This window comes from Antechinus flavipes, chromosome 3 (genome assembly GCF_016432865.1).
Source record: "Antechinus flavipes isolate AdamAnt ecotype Samford, QLD, Australia chromosome 3, AdamAnt_v2, whole genome shotgun sequence".
Classification (NCBI taxonomy): domain Eukaryota; kingdom Metazoa; phylum Chordata; class Mammalia; order Dasyuromorphia; family Dasyuridae; genus Antechinus; species Antechinus flavipes.
In genome coordinates, this window is record NC_067400.1 from 542626176 (window position 1) to 542648332 (window position 22157).

A 22157-nucleotide genomic window follows, 5' to 3' on the forward strand; every position below is an offset into this window, starting at 1 on the left:
CATGCATGGGGGGCAGCTAGGTGGCACAGTGGAAAGCGTGTTGGGTCTAGAGTTAGGAAGACCAGAGTTCAAATCTGTCTCAGACATTTATTAGCTTTATGACTCTAGGCAAATCACTTAATCCTGTTTGCCTCAGTTTCCTCATCTGTAAAAACAAACAGCAGAAGGAAATGGCAAACCACTACGGCAATCTTTGCCAGGAAAATCCCAAATGGGGTCACATAAGAGTCAAACATGACTGAACTAACTAAACCAAAAATATGTGTATATGTGTATGTACATATATATGCATGTATTTATATGTCTATCTCTTCAATGATTAAACTCATATATACAAATGAGGTCAAATATGGAAATTTATTCATTTACACATGACCTTACTTGTCTATAAATGTCTGAATGGGTCCTCCCTATTATGAAGAATATCTAAGGTTTTTAAAACGTAAGTGACAAAAATATGAAAGAATGTCCCCAAGTGGGAAATTTTCTGCCTAGTAGTTAAAGCTAACTTCTGAAATCCTCCATGTTTCACAAGTGCTTTCTAAAACATTAGTTTTCTTTAATGAATCAATAAATATTTTAAGTAAATAAAAAGGAAAGCATTTCTTATATTCAAGAAGCTTCTACATCCAGAAAGGGAGTAAACGGGGAAAGAAAATACTTTCCACACTGTACTGAGAGAGGTATATTTTTAGGTACAATATGATTAAAGTAGAAGTATTTATAAAATATATAGTCAATAATCAATAAAAAATTATTAAGTATCTACTATGTATTGGGTATTATGCTAAGCACCATGCATACAAAAAAAGGCAAAAGACATATTCTACCCTCAAGAAGCTCACAATTATTAGATTGTAACTTAAGACTTGGCTTAGTAGGTACACTCACAGGGAAATGGTAAGAATTAGAAGGAAAAATTAATTAGTCAGCTAAGAAGACAATCTAGTGGGAAAATATCCAGAAAGAAAAAGAGGAGAGCCAACTGGAGCCTGAATATGAGAATGAAATAATTTTTTTCCCTTAGATATCTTGCTGTGAACAGGAAAAAGTAGTAAAAGGATAGTTGAAAAAATAGTAAGATCAAGTAGGAGTTTAAGAATAGAGTGAAAATAGGCTTATTTGTAGACTCCATATTAAAGCCAATAAAAAAGGAAAAGCTTAAAAAGACTAGAAAGAGGGGATAACTGTACTAACAATTTTCCAGGTAGAGAAAGAAATCAAGTTTACCTCTGGAGGAGCTGGCCTTCATGAGAAGAGCTACCATCTCTTTGTCAGAGACTAGGATAATAGAAGATAGAATAGAGGTTGAAGTTAAGGGTTTTTGAGTGATAGAAAAGAGGAGAAGAGATCTCTTATGATAAAAGGCCTTGATATTTTCTCAAAAAAAGCATGAACTAAGGTTCTCAGGTCAAAGGGGAAGAAGAAGAAATAAGTAATACAAGAATCTTGAAGCAAGAAGAGAAGTCTTGAAATAGCCATTATGGGAACTGAGTTGGGGAGAAAAAAAAGAATTGTCTTGCAGCAGTTGTGATTGGGTAACCTAAATTTGTGGTGGCTTTGGTCAGCACAAATGTGCGACATCCTCTAAGTCTATGCATGAAGGGGAAAAGGAGGAGGTGGATTTGGGGAACAATCCAAAACTGAGGTTTGGCAGAACTTCAGTAGGCGTAGTTAAGAGGATGGGGCACATAGAAGTAAAGGACAGTATAATGTGGACTTATTTACTTCTAGGATCAAGGCTAATCTGAGTAGGGGTACTATGGAGAGTACAGAGGGGTGAAGAGCACATTGCAAACAACAAGTTAGGGGAAACTATTATTGAAGGTTATGATTAGATTATATAAAGAATTCAGGAATATTTGATCATGGATATGAAAAAACTATGAATAATGGTTGAGATCAAGGTTGTAACTATTCCTAAGGATGGCTGAGGTAGAGGAACAGAGAAGTTGGAAAGGAAGTTTGAATGGGTATCAACATTAAGGTCAAGCCCTCTCCCCAGAAAAAGGGCAGGGGTTTGAGACAGAGAGGAAGATGGAGCTATTTATTTTATATGTAATAAAGATGAGCTAATCTGATATTTGGATTCCTAATTTCATCTTTCAATATATGAACACTTCAATTAATTTTCAAAAATCTTAATAGTTCTCTGTATTTGGGCCTGCCATATACAGAAATGTCTAAATAAACAGCTACATATCTACATGTTGACAATAACTATATGTATATCTAAAGATATCTGTGTTATTGTATTTATGCATATATGTATATAAACACACATAATAACTATATAGTAAATATCAAGAGGTACAACCTAAGTTCCCCAAGACCTGATGGGCAGCCTTTCTATACACACTGATAGCTAGTTGTTCTCTCTATCCACTCCAAGGTCACAATCAAACTGGTCTGGCCTGCTAGTGCCAATTCAAGGCCTAGGTGGAAAATTGCATTATCTCATATCTTAAGCCTCACTTTCCTCTTAGCCCAACCTTTAGTGGTCCTTTTCCTCCTCTGAAATCTCCCACCTTGGTTACTTCCACCTCAGGTGAACTCCCTCTTACATAAATCTTACTTTCTTTAACATCTTATTCTCTCAACTCCTACTCTGTTATCTTAGAAATTTTTCCTTTTATCTTTCTTTGATCCATTTATGAAACCCAAAAGACCCAAAGCATGTTTGCGACTTGATATTAATTTTAGGTGGAAATAGGCATAACAAACATTTCCATTCTCTTTTTCTTTTTCTAAAACTACTTTCCTTCAAAACCCAGCATTTATAACAAAAATGTTTTCTCCTTTAAGTCTATTTTTCTGCTTTATTTAATTATTGGACCTACAAGAAAACTCTTTTCTATGATTTTTCTTTACAAATATGTAGTATTTCTGTCATATTATGTATTAAATTGACCTTTGCAAGACAGCCTAAAGACTTAACCACTACTTATAATGTTTCTAAGGGAAATGACATTTTTAATTTCCAAAATCTAACTTATAAATGAATTTTCAGTTTATAATCCATTCATAAATTGGGAAAATGCTTGGAATTCTCAAATTCTAAATCTGTATTAACTTTAGTAGTGGAAATATACTCACTTAGCACTAGTAAATTAGCAGTTCAAAATAGAAACCATTCTGAAAACTATAAAGGTATATGGCAAGTCTATGGTCAATGTAAAGAAGTATATGAAGGAAATGCTTCATGGAAATGAGAAGGCCTATGATAATATCACTCATTTATTTATTTTTAACTTTCTGTGAAAGGAGATAAATGCTGCCCCCCCCCATCCAAAAAACCAGTTGAGTTTCTTATATCAACAGAAGGTATTAAAAAAAAAAAACCAATACAGCAAATAATAAAAACAGGATGTTATTTTATAGGCTTCTTTCTCTACACATAAAGGATAAATTAAGTACAAGAAGTTATTTTATGTTATTATATTAGTCAAGCTACTTTTAATATTTTTATGAAAATACCATCCAACTTTGATAGCTAAATAGCTCTCTCTCTCTCTTTCTTAAAAGTTTCCCCTTGAATCCATACCTAAATAATGTTTCTTGCTAACTTTATGATTCCATGACAGAACTGGCAAGAGAACTGATTAGTCTTTTGCCTAGGACAGAACATCTTTATTTAATGACTCAGTTTTAACAGCTAAGAACATACACTTCCTTTTTCCCCCCAAGAATGACTGCATGCTATATTTATTCATCCAAACCTTTTAAAAGATACATAATGTTAACATATAATTTCCTATTTTAAATATGTATAAATAAAGATTTATTGGAAATCAGGTAAATATTTTATTTTCTAACTCTTTTTTCTACCATTTTCTTATAAATGCATAATGCATATATCTGTTCTCATATGTTAATACTAATACTAATGGAAGGTATGATTATGAACCTAAGATACAGGTGGGATCGCAGATGAATCTTGGCAGAAAGACATGAGACCACTAGGACCGTTTATTACCTTGGCTTTGTAGTGTGTTACTGAAAAGTGACTTATCTAACTTTAGTGCCTATGACTCATTATATGACATTTCTCATGGGCCTAACAATCATTTATCATTTAAATAATATTGCTGCTTTCCTACTGGTACTATCATTATCATATGACATTTAAGCTCTGAAGCAATGCTTTGCTTTAATTTTTGTGCTAACATTGAATTTCATCACCTGATTTTAATATCTCTGAATTAACTACAAATGACTGACTTTTATATAAGGAAAATGATCAATTTCTACATTTTTAGGCAGTCTGGGGAGAAAGATGAAAAATGATACACTGCAACTGTTTTATTTTTGGAAACCCTCTGTAAATAAAAATCCCTTTCCAAAGTAAGATATTCCATGGCCTCAGAATACTTGGTCATGATTCAAGTGCCTTAGGCAACAGAGAAGTATTGTTTAGTAGTTGTTTTTTTTTTTTTTTTAACCTCTCCTAGTAACAGCAGTTTACAAGACACAAAGGCAATAAGGGAAGGCAGTACAGTAACTATAAGTTGTATTTTAGAAGTGCATATTTAAACAGTAATTTTAAGAATTACAATGTTAACACTACATCTCTATTGATCTAAAGAAGAGTTAAGCCGACTGTTACTCACCCAGCCTCAGAGGTACATCCGGGCTTAAGCAAAAACTAAGAGCCACATGGTGAGGTGCTGAAGACAGCTCTCTCCAAGTCCCAAAGTCCCTTAGACGGAGCAGTCTTTATCTTCCATTTAATAGATGTTGTCTTTTATTGCTGACACGTGGCAGAGAAAAGCAGGTCCACGATACAGTCTTGATTTTGTGTTTTTGAAGATCAACTGTTACCAATGGAAAATGTTAGCAGAGAATGATCACTTGCACACTCACGGAGCAGCTGTAAATTTCCACTCTCCTTTGCCTGGACTCGGATTCCAAGTCTCCCTTGTCTCTTAATCTGTCACGGGCAGTTCTGTTTCTGGTCAAACCAGCTCTCTTGTGTACTCTCTCTCTCCCTCTCCAACACTCATATATACACATACCACACAGCCAGTTTAGCTCCCTCTCTTTCGTCCTCCCTCCCAACTAAACACAACGTCAGAGGAATGTGTGTAAAGCAAGAAAGCAAAATGATTACTCAGTTAAAAATAAAAACAAAAACCACACCCGCCCCCAAACAAAACCCCACAGAACAAACCACAAACATAACAAATTCACATTTACTGCATTTGCATCACTAGTGCCTAGCACATAGTAAATGCAGGCTGATTATTAGTCCAAGTTTTCCTCATCATATTTGGAGGGGGGGCTGCTGTCATAATTAAATTATTTACCTTGTGATCCTGCTGAGAATTTATACAAATATTTATGACAGCTTTTTATTAATGATGATAATCAAATATATTTGGACATTAATTCTTTAAAGAAGATGCTATTTTTGATCATAATAAAGCTGAAAAAGTAAATGCTATTTTTTGTTTTCCTTCTCAGGTTATTTTCACCTTATTTCTGAATCAGATTTTTCTTGTGCAGCAAAATAACTGTACGGATATGTATACATATATTGTAGTTAACATATACTTTAATATATATATATATGGGTCTACCTGCCATCTGGGGGAGGGGATGGGGAGGAGGGGAAAAGTTGGAACAGAAGGTTTTGCAACTGTCAGTGCTGAAAAATTACCCATGCATATATCTTATAAATAAAAAGCTATAATAAAAAAATAAAAAAGTAAATGCTATGACAATTACTATTTATTCTTGAGATAAAACAAGGAAAAAAAATGGTAGTAGCATTGTAGTATCTAAAATTTTATTTTTGACAAAAACAATTGGAAATGAAATATTTTAACTAATTTTTAAGATTAGATTTTTTCAATTAAGGATAATAAAAATCATTGGAAATTAAATACTACTCAATTTAACTTTGAATAAGATATTACAGTTGGAAAACATTTTCTTCAAGCACTGATTGGTTAGGATATATTAACATATTTTCAACAGGGATCATAAAGTCTGTCTGTAGATGGTTAACACACATAGACAACTAGATGGTACAATCAAGGGAACAGAGAACCTGAAATGGGTAAGCTGTTGTAGTGCTATGGTGTCTAACTCTTTGTGACCCCCATTTGTAGTTTTCTTACCAAAAATATCAAAGTGGTTGGCCATTTCCTTCTCCAGATCATTTTACAGATGAAGATAATGAGGCAACCAGGACTAAGTGACTTGCCCACAGACACACAGCTAAATAAGTGTCTGAGGCTGGATTTGAACTCAGATCTTCCTGAATCTAAACCCGGTGTCCTATCTACCCCAAAAAGAGACAACCTGAATTCAAATGTGATCCCAGGTACTTTAAAGGCAAATAATTTAATCCTTATCTGCCTCTTTCTACCTCCCAGGGTTGTTGTGAGGGCAAAACATGATAATATTTATAAAGTGCTTTGCAAACCTTAAAGTTCAATATAAAAGCTAGCTATTTGTGCATTAAAGTACACATAAATTTTTTTTCATTGGTGAATACTCATAATGCATGCAATGATATAATTTGAAATGTGTATCCTATTGCAAAACTTGGAAGAGGGTGTGACATGGAAGGAAGAAGTATCAATATATGCCTGTCAGATTTAAGAGATAGGGAACTAAGGAGTGTTGAAATCTAGAAGAACTGAAGTTACTGGTTAATTACACTCACCTGCTGTGTAAGCAAACACAGCAGCCAGAGCTTACTTTAAAGTTTCACTCTTATTCCTACTCAGCAGGTCCTCAACTCAACTAGCCTTTTAGGTTTTCTAATTGCTACCATTTATCCTAAATTCTGGGGCATCTAAATTATAGGGTTTCCAGGGATAGCAAATAATCTACAATTGTATTAACTATCATTTTTATCTTATTTTCTAAGAATTCCAAAAATGTAAACTTCAGAATAGAACATGACAATCATTTATAGAATGGCCTATAATCCCTAAATCCAATAAGTAAATGATACTTTTATTCTGGATTCTGTTTCCTAATTTCAACTAAAATTAAAATACTGTTAACAGAACAGTAATAATAATAGTATAATAATAGTAATATAATGATAAGTACAGTCTATAGTTACAATAGTTATATAGTGCTTTAATGTTCACAAAGAGCTCTACATATTAATAACTCATTCGATCCTCATAATTCAACATTTTTAAAGCATTTACTATGTATAAATAGCAATATTAAGTTATTAAGAGATTACAAAATGACAGTCTCTTCTTTCAAGGACTTTATAGACTAGTAAGAAGATGGGATTAATACAACAAAACCCATAAAATATGTAAAATATATAAATGCATCAATAATCATTAAAATAAGAGTGCATAGGTACAAACAAATGGAAAGATATGTGTTTTGGGGAAATAACGATTATTTCAATTTGGGGTCCAGAGAAGGCTTCAAGAGGAATTGAAACTTGAGTTGGGGCTTGAAAGAAGGAAAAGATTTCAGCCACCAGGGTTGTGGAGGTGGTTCTTTACAATTCACTTTAGGTGCTTTCCCTCCTTTCATGACTGCTCCCTGCTTCTCAGATACAAATGATGTCCTCTTTCCTTGAATCTCAGTGCACGACTGACTTCTTTCATGTGTTTAGTCTTTAGTATGGCTAGTTCCTCACTCAGAAACTTCATGGCAGGGATCATGTTGTTTTTATCTTTGTAGACCTATCACCTTGTACATACTGGGTGCTTTAGAATTCAATTTGCATTTATCCTATTACATGAAAGTGAATATATTTTGAATAAATTGCTTACCTTTCAACACATACACACAAATAGAATGAAGGCGAAATATCAAAGTTATGAGTTTTCTGGTTATTTAGGTCCTATATAATTAGGAAATTCCTGTTCTCTTACTGCTATATTTGATAAGTTAATACCCTTTCCCCTCATTTACTGACAAAGAAGATAGCCTTTCAAAACTCTGGAAATATCTTTACAGCCCTGTAATATAAAATCGAGTAAACTGTCCTGGTCTTTCTGCTCCTGTATTTTAGAAGATGAAGGGACAAAGCATCCACATAAGGTAGGCCCCAAAGTCTGAGATAAGCATCTTTGACCTTATAGTTTCATGTCTTGACCTTGGATTGTCAAGGATTACCACAGGAGCAAAATCATGGGAAGGAAATGTCTGAGGGCAGCCTTTAAATAACAAGTATTATTAAGTAATTAATGAGTTCTAAAGAAGTTACTCACAGAACCTAGCTCAAAAAAGCCTTCAAATTTATCTTGTTTATTATTAGCTCATACCTGAACAGGAATTTCTCTCACAGATAAATTTATGACTTTGAAACTTCTTGCCCAATGGTTATCTCCCAGTTTTGCCATCTGGGGCCAATCAAAATGAATTTAATCCTTCTTCCACATGACATCCCTTCAAAAACCATAAGCTGGATTTGAATAACTGAAGCAGGACAAATCTAGGTCAGAGCTAGAAGGAAAATGCTCAAATTCTTTCATCAGTGCAGATCATCTAATCTAATCATAACTTTTGATTCCTATTCTCTGAACAAAATACTTCAAAAAGTAATGGTCATACCAGGATCACTGACAAGACCAAAGTTAACATTCTTACTGAATATCACATTCTAAGGGTAGAAGGTTGTTTTGGATTCTCTGGAAGACTTAGTAGAGGATAAAAGAAATAATAGGTTGTTTTTTAGTCAAAAACAAAACAGACACACTTGAATTGGGCCTATGGTAGAAGGGGTCAACAAATGGAGACTGGGATGAATGTGTCAGGTGAAGTTAGTCAACAGTCATTCATTGAACACCTACTGTCTGCTCAGCACGATGCTACTTGCTAGGGATAGAAAGGCAAAAGATTATTCCTGCCCTCTAGGAGCTTATATACTCTAGTGGGGAGAGAAAATGCAAACAAGTCTGTTTGAACAAGCTACATATAGGATAAAATGGGAAATAACAGGAAAAAAAGCACTTGAATTCTGAGGAAATTGGAAAAACTTACCAGAGAAGGCAAAACTTTAGCCAGGATTTAGAAGGGAGCCAAGGAAGCCAGGAGGCAGAGATGAGGAGGAACCATATCCTAGATTTGGGGAGTAGGGAATTACAAAAATTCCTAAAGCTAAGAAATGGAGTATTCTTGTCTTGTTCTGGAAAGAATAGGGAGGCCAGTGTGACTGGAGAGAAGAGTACTTATGGAAGTGGGGGGAAATAGGCTTTGAATGCCGGTTGAAGGCACTTGAATGAATACTTTGAGGGGCTTTGAATGCCAAAGAAGAGCTGTACTCTCAAGGACCTTTCACCCAGAAATATAGTGAGAAAATAAACAACTAGAAGGGGGGGATGGAGAAATGTTGGGATGGGGGTATGGGGGGAGGAAGAGAGGGAGGAGGAGGGAAGGAAGAGGGGGAAGGAGAGAGTGAGAAGAAGGGGGAGGGGAAAGGGAAGTAGGGAGAGGGAAAGGGAGGCAGGGAGAGGGAGAATGAGAATAAACTGGAGATAATTTCAGAAGGAAAGCAAAAAGATTAAGAAGGACTGAGAAGGGCTTTTTGCAGGAAGCAGGACTGAGAAGGGCTTTTTGCAGGAAGCAGGATTTGGTAGAAACCTGAAGGAAGTCAGGGAGGCCAGGAGACAAGAGTTCCAAGCATGGGGACTACTAAAAAGAGGGGATGGAGTACTGTTTGAGGAATAGCAAGGCAGCCAATGTCACAGTATCATAGAATACATGGAAGGGAGTAAGATAAGACAACTGGGAAGAAAAATTAGGAAGGATTTGGCCAAACAGAAGAATTTATTTTTAATCTTGGAGATATGGAAATTTAGAGAGGAGAAGATTATGATCACAATGTCAAATGCTACAGTAAGGTCAAGAAAGATAAATACTGAAAAAAGTTCATTAGGTTTGACAACTAAAACATCACTATTAAGTTTGGAAAGAACAATTGCAGTGCAATGATGAGATCAGAAACCCAGATTGGTAAGATTTAAGAGGAATGAGAAAGGAAAGAGAGTGAAGGCACTGACTGTACATGGCCAAAGTTTCTTAAAACTAATAAATCTGGTATGCTTATTAGAAAAATTAATGATTAAAAATATAAGTATAAACAATAGAATGAAGTAAAATATGAAATTCACAAAATTTTATAAAAATCCCTTTACATTAGAAAAATACTAACGTAAATAAAAAATTAAAAAAAAAAAAAAAAAAAAAAAAAAAGAAAAATACTAACGAAAATAATTTTTAAAAACATTTTGTATTTTCCGTGTCAATCTATTCAAATGATATTGTTTAATATTAACTAGAATTTAAAGGTTTTTTTTTTTGAAGTTGAACAGCTTCAGATTAAATCCCAGCACCAGTTCTTATTAGCTATGTGACCATGAGCAAATAACATTCTCAGACGTTTGAGGGGAGTTTTTAATCTGTTAAGATGGAGATATTTTATTTTCTTAAAAAGTTGTAAAGAAGGCACTTTATAAACCACAGAATATTATATTTTTATATTTTATTGGATATCTAGATCATATTTGTCTTTATTGAAGGAGTTTGCCAGGATATCATTTTTTTCTTTCTATTTACATAATACTCATCTAATAGAATTTGCTAATCTGTCTTTTTCCCCATTTGGAAATTCATTTAAGTCTTGTTAATTTTCTTTTCTTGAGATTGGGGTTATTTAAACTTTCTATTTATTGCTTTGTTAATATGTCTATTTTGTATTTTTTTTCTAAACACTCCTCCAATTTTTAAGCAATTTTTTTGGTCAAATTATTGGCAAAATAATTTCTAATATTTTCTTTTGTTTCCTTTTCATGTGCTTGAACTCTACTCTTTCATTTTTAATTTTGAGTAATTTGACTTTAAACAAAAACTCAAGGTAAAAAGGTATTTATTTTATTAATTCTCCAATTTTATCATGGTTTTTACTTTTTGTTGAGTTTTGTTACTTTTCTATTTTTAATAGCATGGCAATGATCTATTATTTCTTCCTTTTTAAAAATTAAAAGTATATAGAGATCTAAATATCCCCTTGGAACTTGTTTTGCATGCAACAGAGAAGTTTTAGTAATTTGTATACTATTAGTTTCTTTGATAACACCTATCATCAAGTTTTAGGATTAAATTGTTTAAAATTAGAATTATTTCTTGACTCTTTTATTCATTATTGTCAATGAAGGGTATGTTTAATATTTCTGCCTTTTAATTTCATGTGTTTATGAAATTTTTATGTCTTAACACATAGCTAATTTTTATAAAGGTGTTTGAGAATGCTTGAGAAATATGTATATTTCATTCAATTTCAAATGAGTAATTGCTAGAGATCTGTCATATTAACTTTCCTAAAATTTTATTCAAGTCTTTAATTTCTTTTTTGTTTATCATTTGTTAGATTTATTTAAGTTCTAAAAGGACCACTCTGAGGTCCTCAATTATTTTGGCTTTCCTGACATTTATCCCTGTAATTTAATTAGTTTTTCCTTTAAGTACTTAAATGCTAAGCTATTTTGATACATATACATTAAGAAGGAACATTTCATTACCTATGGTAACTTTAATTATAATGAAGTTTTTCTGCTCATTACTTTCAATATGCCTAGTTTTACTACAACTAGATTGTCTGAGAAAATAATAGTTTCCCCTATTTTATAGATTTGTCTTGAGTCATAATAAATTATTCTTCAACCACTCATTTAACTCTGAATTGCAAGGTTTAAGTGGAGGGATTGTTAGGAAAAACAATAGGGTAAGGCTGAGGGTAAGAGAAAAGTGGAATGACAACAAATTATGATTAGATGCAGGAATTTAGAGTGCATTAAAATGGATAAGAAATATTTAGGTATGATAGTAAGATTAAGAATATGACCATCTTTACCTGTAGCTGTGGGTTTTTGTTTATCCAAACTTTTTTGATTTTATGTAATCAAAATTGTCTCTTATTCATATCCATAATTTGATTATGAAAGATTATATTCATAGATATGAAAGGAAATTTCTTCTTTGACGTTCTTATTTATTTATGATACGAGCTTTTATATCTTACTTGTATCCATTTAGTACATGTTGCAAAAGGTAACTTTGGCCACATTACTTACCAGTTTTTTTAGCTTCTTTGGTTGAATTTGTTGTTCAGTCATTTCAGTTGTATCCACCTCTTTGTGACTTATTTGGGGTTTTCTTGGTAACCATATCAGCATAGTTTGCCATTTTCTTCTCCAGCATATTTTACAGATGAAGAAACTGAGGCAGTGTTAAGTGACTTGCTGAGGGTCATAGTAAATGTCTGAGGCTGGATTTCAATAAGGAAAATGAGTCTTCTTGACTCAAGGCCCAGCATTCTATCCACTGCACTACCTAACTCCTTATGCTGGGGCTTTTGTTTTTATCAAATACTATGCTGCCATTGATCTCTTTTTTAAACCAGTACCAAACAGTTTTGATAATTACTGCTTTGTAGTATAGCTTATGACTACTACTTTTTTTTTTCAATGTTTCTCCTGAGATTCTTGACCTTTTGTTCCTACAGATGAATGTCTTTATTATTTTTTCTAGCTTTATATAGTAATCTGTTGGCATTTTAAGTAGCATAACACTGAATAAGAAAGGCAATTTAGGAAGAATTGTCATTTTATTATATCATTATTATATTAGCCTATTCATGAACAATTAATAAAATAATAACTAATAATAGCTAACATTGTATATAGTCTTTAGAGTTTGTGAAGTACTTTGGAGATATTTATAATATTAAAAATACACACACATATAAAATCAATTGCCAATGTTTTTTAAGTGTTTTATACTTGTCTATATTTTTAAGGTGTTTTATAGTTGTATTCATATACCTCTTGTGCTTGTTTTAGAAGGTAGACTCCCATATATTTTATATAGTCTACAGTTACTTTTAAAAGCAATTTATCTCCTCCTGCTGGATTTTGTTGGTAAATGCAAAAATGCCAATGACGTGGATTTATTGTTTATCCTGCAACTTTGCTGAAATTAATGATTTAATTAGTTTTATTTGACTTTTTTCTAGTTCTTTTTTCAGTTGACTAGTTTTTTGACTAGTTTTTCTCCATTATTTTCCTATGCTTATTTCTTCGATTTCATTTTTTAAAAATATTGCTATTGGCAACATTTTTTAGACTGTGTGATCTTAGGCCAGTCACTTAACTCTGGTTTGCCCGAGTTACCTCAATGAGAATAATAATAGCAACTACTTCCTAGTATTGTTTGCTAAATAGAAACATTCTAGAAGAATTCTCTATTTTTCTACTTATGCTTACAGTTTCTAATGTTACAATTAATAGTTCTGTCTATATGTAACAAAATTTTCTTGTAATTTCAATTAGACCTCACATGAGTTTTTTTTTCTTTTGGAATTAATTTATGGCTTTTTCAATTACTTTTTTGATACTGTGCTTTTAAAATTCTCTATTCTGCTCCTAAGAGTATTTTATATTTTGTTTTATAAATATTTATCCATTTAACAATTCTATCCATTTAATAGTTTCTGATGGATTTTTAAAAATTTCACTTGTTAGAAATTGTCCTCTTTTTTTCATTTTTGATACAATTTGGTTTTCTTTCATTTTTTGATCCAACTAATTATCTATTTTTATTAATTTTCTTAAATACCTTTCAGTTTTATCAGTTTGACAAATTTTTTTGCTTTCATTTTTTCAAGATACTTGTTTTGTGTTTAATTCTTGATACACTGTTTTGGAGTTTTTTTAAATAGCATAATCGATTCATTGATCTATTTTCTTAAATTTTGCTGATAAATAAATTTAGAAATAGAACAATTTTCCCTAAGGGCTGCTTTAGTAGTATCCCTAAAGTTTTGGTATGTTATCATACAAATAGTTGTCATTTTCTTTGATGAAATTTTTTTGTTGTTTCTATACTATGACCTTTGATCCACCAATTCTTTAGGATTAATTTAGTTTCTAATTAATTCTAATCCTTTCTTCAGAGGCCCTTAAGTATAATTTTATTACACTATGGTCATTAAAAGATGTTTGGTTTTTCCACTCTTCTGCATTTGTGAAAGGTTTATTTCTAAAAGTTTCATCAATTTTTCTGAATTATTCACAGCTAAGACTATAAACTCCTTTCTGCTTCTTCTGTTAGTAACAGAAAAAAATAAGTTATTAGTATAATTAACTTTTCTTAAGTAAATCTAAGAATGATAAGAGAGAAGTCTAAAAGGGATACAGTGAAGTCCTCCTGATCTTTTAGTTCTTCTTATAATTTGATTAACTTTTTAAAATTTACAGTATATGTTATGCCATGCTTAAATATAGAGTATGTCCCCCAAAATCTTAGTTCACTTTTAAACTTTAATAACTTTAGGTCTATAAATACTACAAACTTAAAAAATAAAAAAGTTAATTTAAAATATTAGAATAATGACATTTCTTACTAAAATTCAATATAACTGCCATTTTGTACTATGTATTTCTCTAGTCAATTTTTAAATTGTTAAAAAAACTTTTCATCGTGGCTACTCAAGTGATTAAGAGGACTGCATTTTAATCCTAGCTTTAAAATCATTCATAGAACAAGATGTTAATAGGAAAAAAAAACCCTCCAGAAAAAGTCTAATGGAGATAATCAAATGACTAAGATGGCCCAAGCAAGAGGACCTTCTCCACCTATCCACTGGTGTGAGAATGTATCATCCTGAAAATGTTACACATAAAGTACAGAAAAATAGGATGTACTGTCTTATTAACACTGGGATTAAAAATGTATTATTCAAAATTCACAAAATTAAATAAGAGAAATTTAAATGTATGGGAGCATCAGCCCTGAAGACAGGAGGACCTGAGTTCAAACTTAGCCTCAGACACTTAACACTTCCTAGCTGTGTGACCCTGGACAAGTCTCTTAACCCCAATTGCCTCAAGGAAAAAAAAAAAGAAATGATATTTGTGTAAGGCAGCAGTATTATACTTAAGTTATAAGTTATTAAAGCTTAAAACTGCATTAAGATTTCTAGGATATCCTACACAATAGGTATTGAGACAAACTCATTACCTGTGGTATCTTTAGCCATCATGTCCTTTCCCTTATCTTTTTTGTTATAAATCTGTTTCTGTGAATCTCTTGACTCCCCTTCTTTTGATCTCTTCTCCCACCGGTGAGTTCCTCCTGAGCTAGTATTTTGAGAAAGAGCCCAGATCAGCTATTCCTAATTTTTAGGACTTTGACCTCATGCCCTAGCTGCCTCCTGACACCACGCCTGTGGGCTCTGTCTACACTGGTTAGTTGTTCTTCAGAAGTTCCATTTTGAAGAAGGGCCCAGAGAACCATAGTTATTTTGTCTCATTCCTCCTACCACATCCTCGTATAATCTTTATCTCATGTATCCCTATGCATCCAAGGCCATCACTAGTTGTCCTAATCTCTATTTGGCCACTGGATCCACAGAATTTCAGAGGAAAAAGTGGGCCCTCCCTCACTTCAATCTAATTCATTTCCATGTCACAGCATCACCTCCCCAATGTCATGGTCCTCTTGGAGAATTAAGGACAAACAATAGTATCCTTCCATTTCCCCCCACAACCTCTCTTCTCCCAAGATCATCAAAACAGAACAGTTTCTTTTATATTTACTTTTCTCTGTAACTCTTGGAAACATTTGAATTCAAAGGGCCCCCTGATTATAATTTCAAACTTTTTCAGTGTGGTTAATTTTGCAGAACTAAGTTCCCACGCCCTCTCTTTGTTATTCTTTGTTGTAAAGGGATGACCTCTGGGAAGAGAAAAGGGAATACAATATAAAATGTAGATGATGTAAAAATAAAAGATATCAAGAAAAAATGGTAAAAGTGAAGGAAATCAACAAGGTGAAAAGAATTTGATATTTTAAAAAATTATTATTATGAGCCTTTTAAAGAGGGCAGTTTTTAGGTCAATGCTTTCAGACCAAGAAGAAAAAAAAAATCTGAACCACCATTGCAAAACAAACAAACAAACAAACAAAAAAACAAAACAAAACAAAACAAAACAAACAAACAAACAAACAAAAAAAGGGAGAATAGACTATGACCTATAATGTAGGGGCAGTTAATTTGTGAGAGAAGATGGCTACGGGTGTTGCCAATTTTAACATCCTCTTTCCTAATCTAAGATTACCTAGAGAGAGCCCCGGCCACTAGATTATGTTTAAAATGACCCATGAACTGCGATGGCAGAACTGTGTGAGTTGAAAGCAGAAAAAAGAGAGCCAGATCAATCTTCTCCACAGCACAGAAAACTGTTCTAAGGTGCTCCTGGATGCTGTTCTCTGTGTCTGTTCCCTCATGTTTTATGGATCCCTAGAGAAGATATACCAGGTAACGCTGCAAGCTCCCTAAAGTCCTCGGTACAGAGAACACTAAAGGATTTAGCAGACAGTCAAAGTCAAAAGAGCAGGCATGTTGTAGTGGAAAGAGCACTGATTTGGGGATCCAAAGTCTTGGGTTCAGATCTCTGTTGATACTTTCCTTCTGCCTGGTCTCAAACGGGCCACTGAACTTCTCTGGTTCTGGCTTCTCCTTTGTAAACTCAGGAAGTTGGACTAAATGGTCTCTGAGGCTTAATCTAGATCTAAACCTGTGAAATTCTACTTTTGCTATTTAGTTTCTATATCCCTTTGGAGAGTCACTTTATCTTCCATGTAAAATGAGGGAATTTAAAGAAAGCCTTTAAGAGCTCTCTTAGTTTTAAGTCTCCAAACCACGAAGCTGTTGACTATCCATTCTGTATTAGTTGAATTTTTGGCAATAGCTTCTTAGTCCTTTTCTGTTCTCATTTGTGTCTGTGTCAGATATTGTAGGCTCTTAACAAGAAACTAGTAAAGGGATTTAAAAATTAAACAATGCCCTCCCACCCCTAAACTCAGGAAACAAGTTGCAATTAATTAAAAAAAAAACAAAAACAAAAATAACTAATGCCCAGGTGTGGCCTAAAAGAAGAGATAGGTGGAAAATATCTGAGTATGGAATACTGCACATATTTTCAGCCTTTTAAAATCTATTTTGGTCTTGCTAATTTTTCTCTTCTTTTTATTTAAAAATTATTTTTATATGACATGACTAAATGGAGGTGAGGAGAACTGAGAGAAATGTAGGCAATATAAAACAAAATATATCAATAAAATTTAAATTAAAAATGTCAATCCAATTAACTAGCCTCTAGTTCTCTATGGTGTCAACTTACAAATTGCAGTGGCTTCTAAGGAAAAACCGTTTCCTTTTTATTCGTTATTACTATAAAAGGCAGCTTTATAAAAGGAAAGTAAAATGAAGAACAAAGGAAAAAGGAAAAAATTAGTATTTTTATTCCAAGAAAATCATTTGTTTATCCAAAAAACTGTATAAAACTTCATACAATGAAGCTACATTTTATAAATTCAATATCAACTAATCAACGTACTTCAATTATTTTAATTCACATTCAATTAATTTTCTTTAAATATTCATTAAATAATGCATATGATTTCCCCCTGCACAGGTTGTCTACAGCTACCTGCTGCTGTCTCATTTCCTGCCAGTCACAAACCTTCCTGTGACTGTTCCCTTGTGCCTTCTGTCTCCTCCTGGGCTGAGTACATAATTTGAAGGAAGGCAGCAGAAAGCAGGCGTGAGGATTTCTATGTGCGCCAAAAAAATGTTTTCCAATATAAGGTTTGCACACAAACCTCTTTTGGGAGGAGAGCCGGGCACCCTCTCAACAATGAAAATTCTCACACCCGATCATACCCTTTGTATCCCAATGATTCTGAAACTACAGATCATCACCCAAAGCCTTTCTTCCCCCACCCCAACCCCTACCCCAGCTCACCTCCCATCCCCTGGCTAATTCCTTATTCCCATCCTCCTCAAATGTTCCAGCCCAAAGTTTCAATCAAACACCATTCAGCCTTTCCATTGTGCCCTGGGGAACTCCTGTTCATATTAATTTCGCTTCAACGTAAAATTCATCATCTCACTCTCTTTCTGTTTACTAGCTATTACTGAAACTTAGCTCCCCTTTGATGACAACTTCCCTAAGCCCCTTTTTACTGCCAGCTACATTTTTACTTATTGGCTCACTGAATGAAGTTGTGGATTGGAAAGCTTCTCCTTGCTTGTCAAGGATACATCCAAGTTCTTTCCCTACTTCCTTTGAGGTAGTAACTCCTCTTCCTTGGAGCTCATGTTATTCATACATAAGTGTTAAAATCATGGTAGCTATTTTCTACAGACCTCCAGGTAACTCTTTTTTCCTTCCTCAATGAGTTCAATACATGCCTCACAATTTTTCTCTTCTCCTCAACTCCTGACTGTTAGCATAAGCTTAGCTTAATATAATTTTTGATTTGATGAATGATTTTTCATTCATTTATCAACTGAGACAAAATATATATAAGTTGCTTACAAACCTTAAAAGTGCTATGTAAAATTCATCTATTATTATTATTAGATATACATCTATTCCCCTTTACTAGATACAAACTTAGGGAAGGCAGGATTATAGATTTTATTTATCTTTATACCTCCTGTGGTGCCTTGGACAAATTATATAGTCAAAAGTTTCTTGAATGAATGAGTTGATCCTTAAATTATATCATACCGTTTCATGGTTGGATAGTCACAATATGGTGTGCAAGCTACTTGTTGTTCACAAAGGGCATAGCAGCAGGACACAAGCTCTGGAAGTTTTGTGAGAATATTGTTAAAAGCAGGATATTTCTCTTTGAAAGATTAGCCTTTCCCATTGAAATGCAGGGAAAAATCAGTACCTGACAGTTGGCTGCAGGGTGATGACTTTTCCAGTCAGAGTGTAAGACAGGTTGAGAATATTATCTTTGTCAGCAGAGGGAATGCCTATACCAATGAAATTACATACAGAGAAGGACTAGATTTGTGATTTAATTTTTATAGAGAAGGGTGCTGAACGTGAGTTATGAGATTTGTATATAAGCACCAGCTTTGTAGTTTATGTCCTATGTGCTCTTGGGAAAATTGCTTAACCCCTTGGAGCCTAATAAAAAAAGGCTATTGGACTAGATGATTTCTAGGTCTTCTCTCACTGCTTTCTATCAACAAGGTTATCTTAGAAGGAGAACAGGAGACAGAGAGACTAATGAGAAGGTTATTATAATAGCCTAGATAAGTAAAAGGGCTTAGGCTAGATGCAGCAATGGGAATGAGAAGAGATGAATTTGACAGATGTTTTCTAGGACATATCAACATAATGTGGTAACAGGAGATGGTAAGAAAGAAAAGAAAGGAAAGAGTCAAAGATTTCCTAGATTTCCTCTTAGATTTCAAGTAGATGAGGTTCCAGATATTAGGTCGACCAGTCCCCAACACAGATTGAGTCCCAGTCTTACAGTGCTTCTTTCCCTATTTCTGTTACCTGAAAAAAAATCAAATCAAAAAGTTGGGTCATAGGGAACAACTATCATTGCTAACTGGAAAGGCAGAGTATCAAAATTTACTATCGACTATTTCAGAGTAGAAGCTGAGATATTTAAAATTTCTGGCTTTTAATTTAAATTTTAAACAATTTAAAATTTGCTTAGGTTTTTTGTTTTTGCTTTTGTTTGGTTTTTGTCAAATAAAGCTGTTGCCTTTTCTCTGTTGAAGCTTTACTCTGATTACTCAGTGATTCTAATACTGAGTTGGAGGTCACAGTAGTTTCTTGATGGATGTGCTAATAGAGCTCAAGTTCTACCTTGTCAAACTAAGCTAGAAAAGTTTTGAATACAGTCATTCTAAGGTCAGAATCACTTTGTTCACCAAATTGGGTAAAGGGTGCTGAATCTTTTTTTCTTAATCTCAAACATTGTTAATTTAATCAGAGAGACTGTGATCTACATCAGTGAAAAGAATACCAACACAGATGGTGTTAGTCTTATCATAAATTGTTGACAGAAAGCTATTCCTAATATTTTTAAATATCATGTATCCTGACAACATGACTGTGTTGTATATGGCCAGCCTTGGCTTCAGAGAGACCTATGGTTAAGTTTGTATCTAGTAAAGGGGAATAGATGTATATCTAATAATAATAATAGATGAATTTTATATAGCACTTTTAAGGTTTGTAAGCAACTTAAGACCTAACTTAATGTAACTATTGGCATGTTACCTAAACTCAATATTCCAGAAAGGTTTTTAGGATGTATTATGTTTATTTGCATTTGGGGAAGTAGTTCACACACACACACACACACACACACACACACACACACACACACACACATACACAGAGTAATATATATTTTAATTAAAACTGATACAATGGTGTCCATAACCTCAATTTTTAAAAAATACAGCAATCTAAAGTCATCATTCATGAAAGTAAAACTAGAGATAGTCAAGATGATTGCAAAAAAGAAATAGTATAGCCTTACTCCTTCGTAACTATTCTAACAAAGATCTAAGAAGAGTTTCTAATTCTGCCTTGACCAAGGACTGATCAGAAAATCTGAGGAGCAATTATTGTGGGGCATCTTTCCAGTATAAATTTGACCCATGGGCAAATAACCAGGGCTAGAACTATGGTGAAGGGGTCAGCCAGGATTGAGGACTCATCCCTGGGTCCAGGCCAGCTACACAGCACCCCCTCAGAGGAGCTGGAGTCTTGAATTCAGCCTTCAGATTTCCAAAAAGACAGAAGTGTGGATCACAGGCTCAGGACTAAGTTGTGAACAGAATTAGGTCAGCAGTGTGAGTTCATCAAGAAGGACCACATACTAAAGCCTTGGGCATATAACAGGGCTTGATGCAATAGCAGTCCCAAAGGATAAAGGTGACTTTGTTCCAGATCAAAATAGGGGTAGAACAACATAAGTCTAAACCTGTTGAGAGCTGCTGAGCCTTTGAGCCAGCAGGGACTTCTATGAAACTTCATTCACAGATAAGTCTGCAGCTATACTCTCCTGAAACAAATCGAGGTCTGGAATCTGGAAAGCCTACACAATCACCCCACACTCTTGATTTGACCATATGAGGCCTACTGAAAGTGTACAACTCTCTGATCCCATTCATGCCTGGGATCCTTAAAAAAGATAGCATTCAAAATTCAAACAACATTTATAGCAGCAGAGAGGCCAGGACCATACAAGGTCATTCCAGTCCCAAAAGAAATGGACAGAGCCTGATTTCAAGACAAAGTCCCAGTTAGAAGTAAGGCTGGGGTAAAAAAGTGAATAAACAACATCAAAAAATAAAGCATCACTGTAACATCAAGGATGCTTAAGACTTAAATCTAGAAGGGAAGTCTTGGGCATAAATTCAATGAGACCAAGTAAATAAAAAATGAAGCAAGAGTTTAAAATTTTTTAAAGTGATATTATAAGTAAAAGAAAAATGATAAAGTTTCATAGTTTCAGAGAAAAGATTTAGAAAGAGAATTAGCAGCTCAGTATAAGAGGTATGAATACTCAGGTGACAAACTCCTTGAGAATTAGAATACATCAAAGAGACGTTAACGACACTATCAATAACAACAAATGCTAAAACAAAATCACAAGATTGAAAAAATAGAAGAAAATGCATGATATTTCAAGCTGAAAACAAATGACCTGGAAAATAAAATAAAAATAATTTAATAATCACAGGATTACCTAAAAATCTCTGAAGAGGGACCAAAACCAACCAAACAAAAAAAGCCTAGATAACATATTTCAAGAAATTATGAAAGGATAGAACACTAGATCTGGAATCAGAAGGAGCTGAATTCAAATTTGGCTCAGACAATTGATACTTACTAGCTGTGACAAGCTAGTCACTAGGTAAGTCACTTAATCCTGATTCCCTCCCAACAACAACAAAATAACAATAACAAAAAAAGAAATCACAAAAGAAAACTTCCCATATATTAAAATAAGAGAACAAAGTAAAATTAGAAAAAAAATTCTACTGCTCATCAAAAAGACCCTAAAATACAACACTCCCAGGAATATTTTAGCCAAAATTCAGAATTTCCAGGCTAAAGGAAGCATTTCTGGTTAAAAAAACAAACAAACAAACAAACAAACAAAAAACGATCAGAGCTAAATGGAAACTCTAAAATAAAAATTGGAGGAGGGATCAATGGGAGACAAAAAAGTAAAAACATCTGAGGGATAGCAAAGTACCAAAAGGATAAAGTATTTACATTTTAATGTGATAGCAGAATGGTACAAATTTCCTCTAAAAACCATAATGT

The 22157-nt window shown here is 33.6% G+C and overlaps 1 protein-coding gene across 3 annotated transcripts in view; it reads right to left on the reverse strand.

Moving 5' to 3' along the window:
• The window catches only part of CAB39L (calcium binding protein 39 like), a 150547-nt gene that overhangs the window by 93305 nt on the left and 35085 nt on the right, over positions 1–22157 (reverse strand). The window contains exon 2 of one of the 3 annotated variants that reach the window (XM_051987353.1): positions 4611–4814. The exons of 1 other annotated variant lie outside the window; for it this stretch is intronic. The gene's annotated coding sequence lies outside the window, so the exon portion shown is untranslated. Of the gene's footprint in view, positions 1–4610; positions 5116–22157 lie in introns of those variants that run through there. One more of the 3 variants, XM_051987355.1, reaches the window with a different exon arrangement.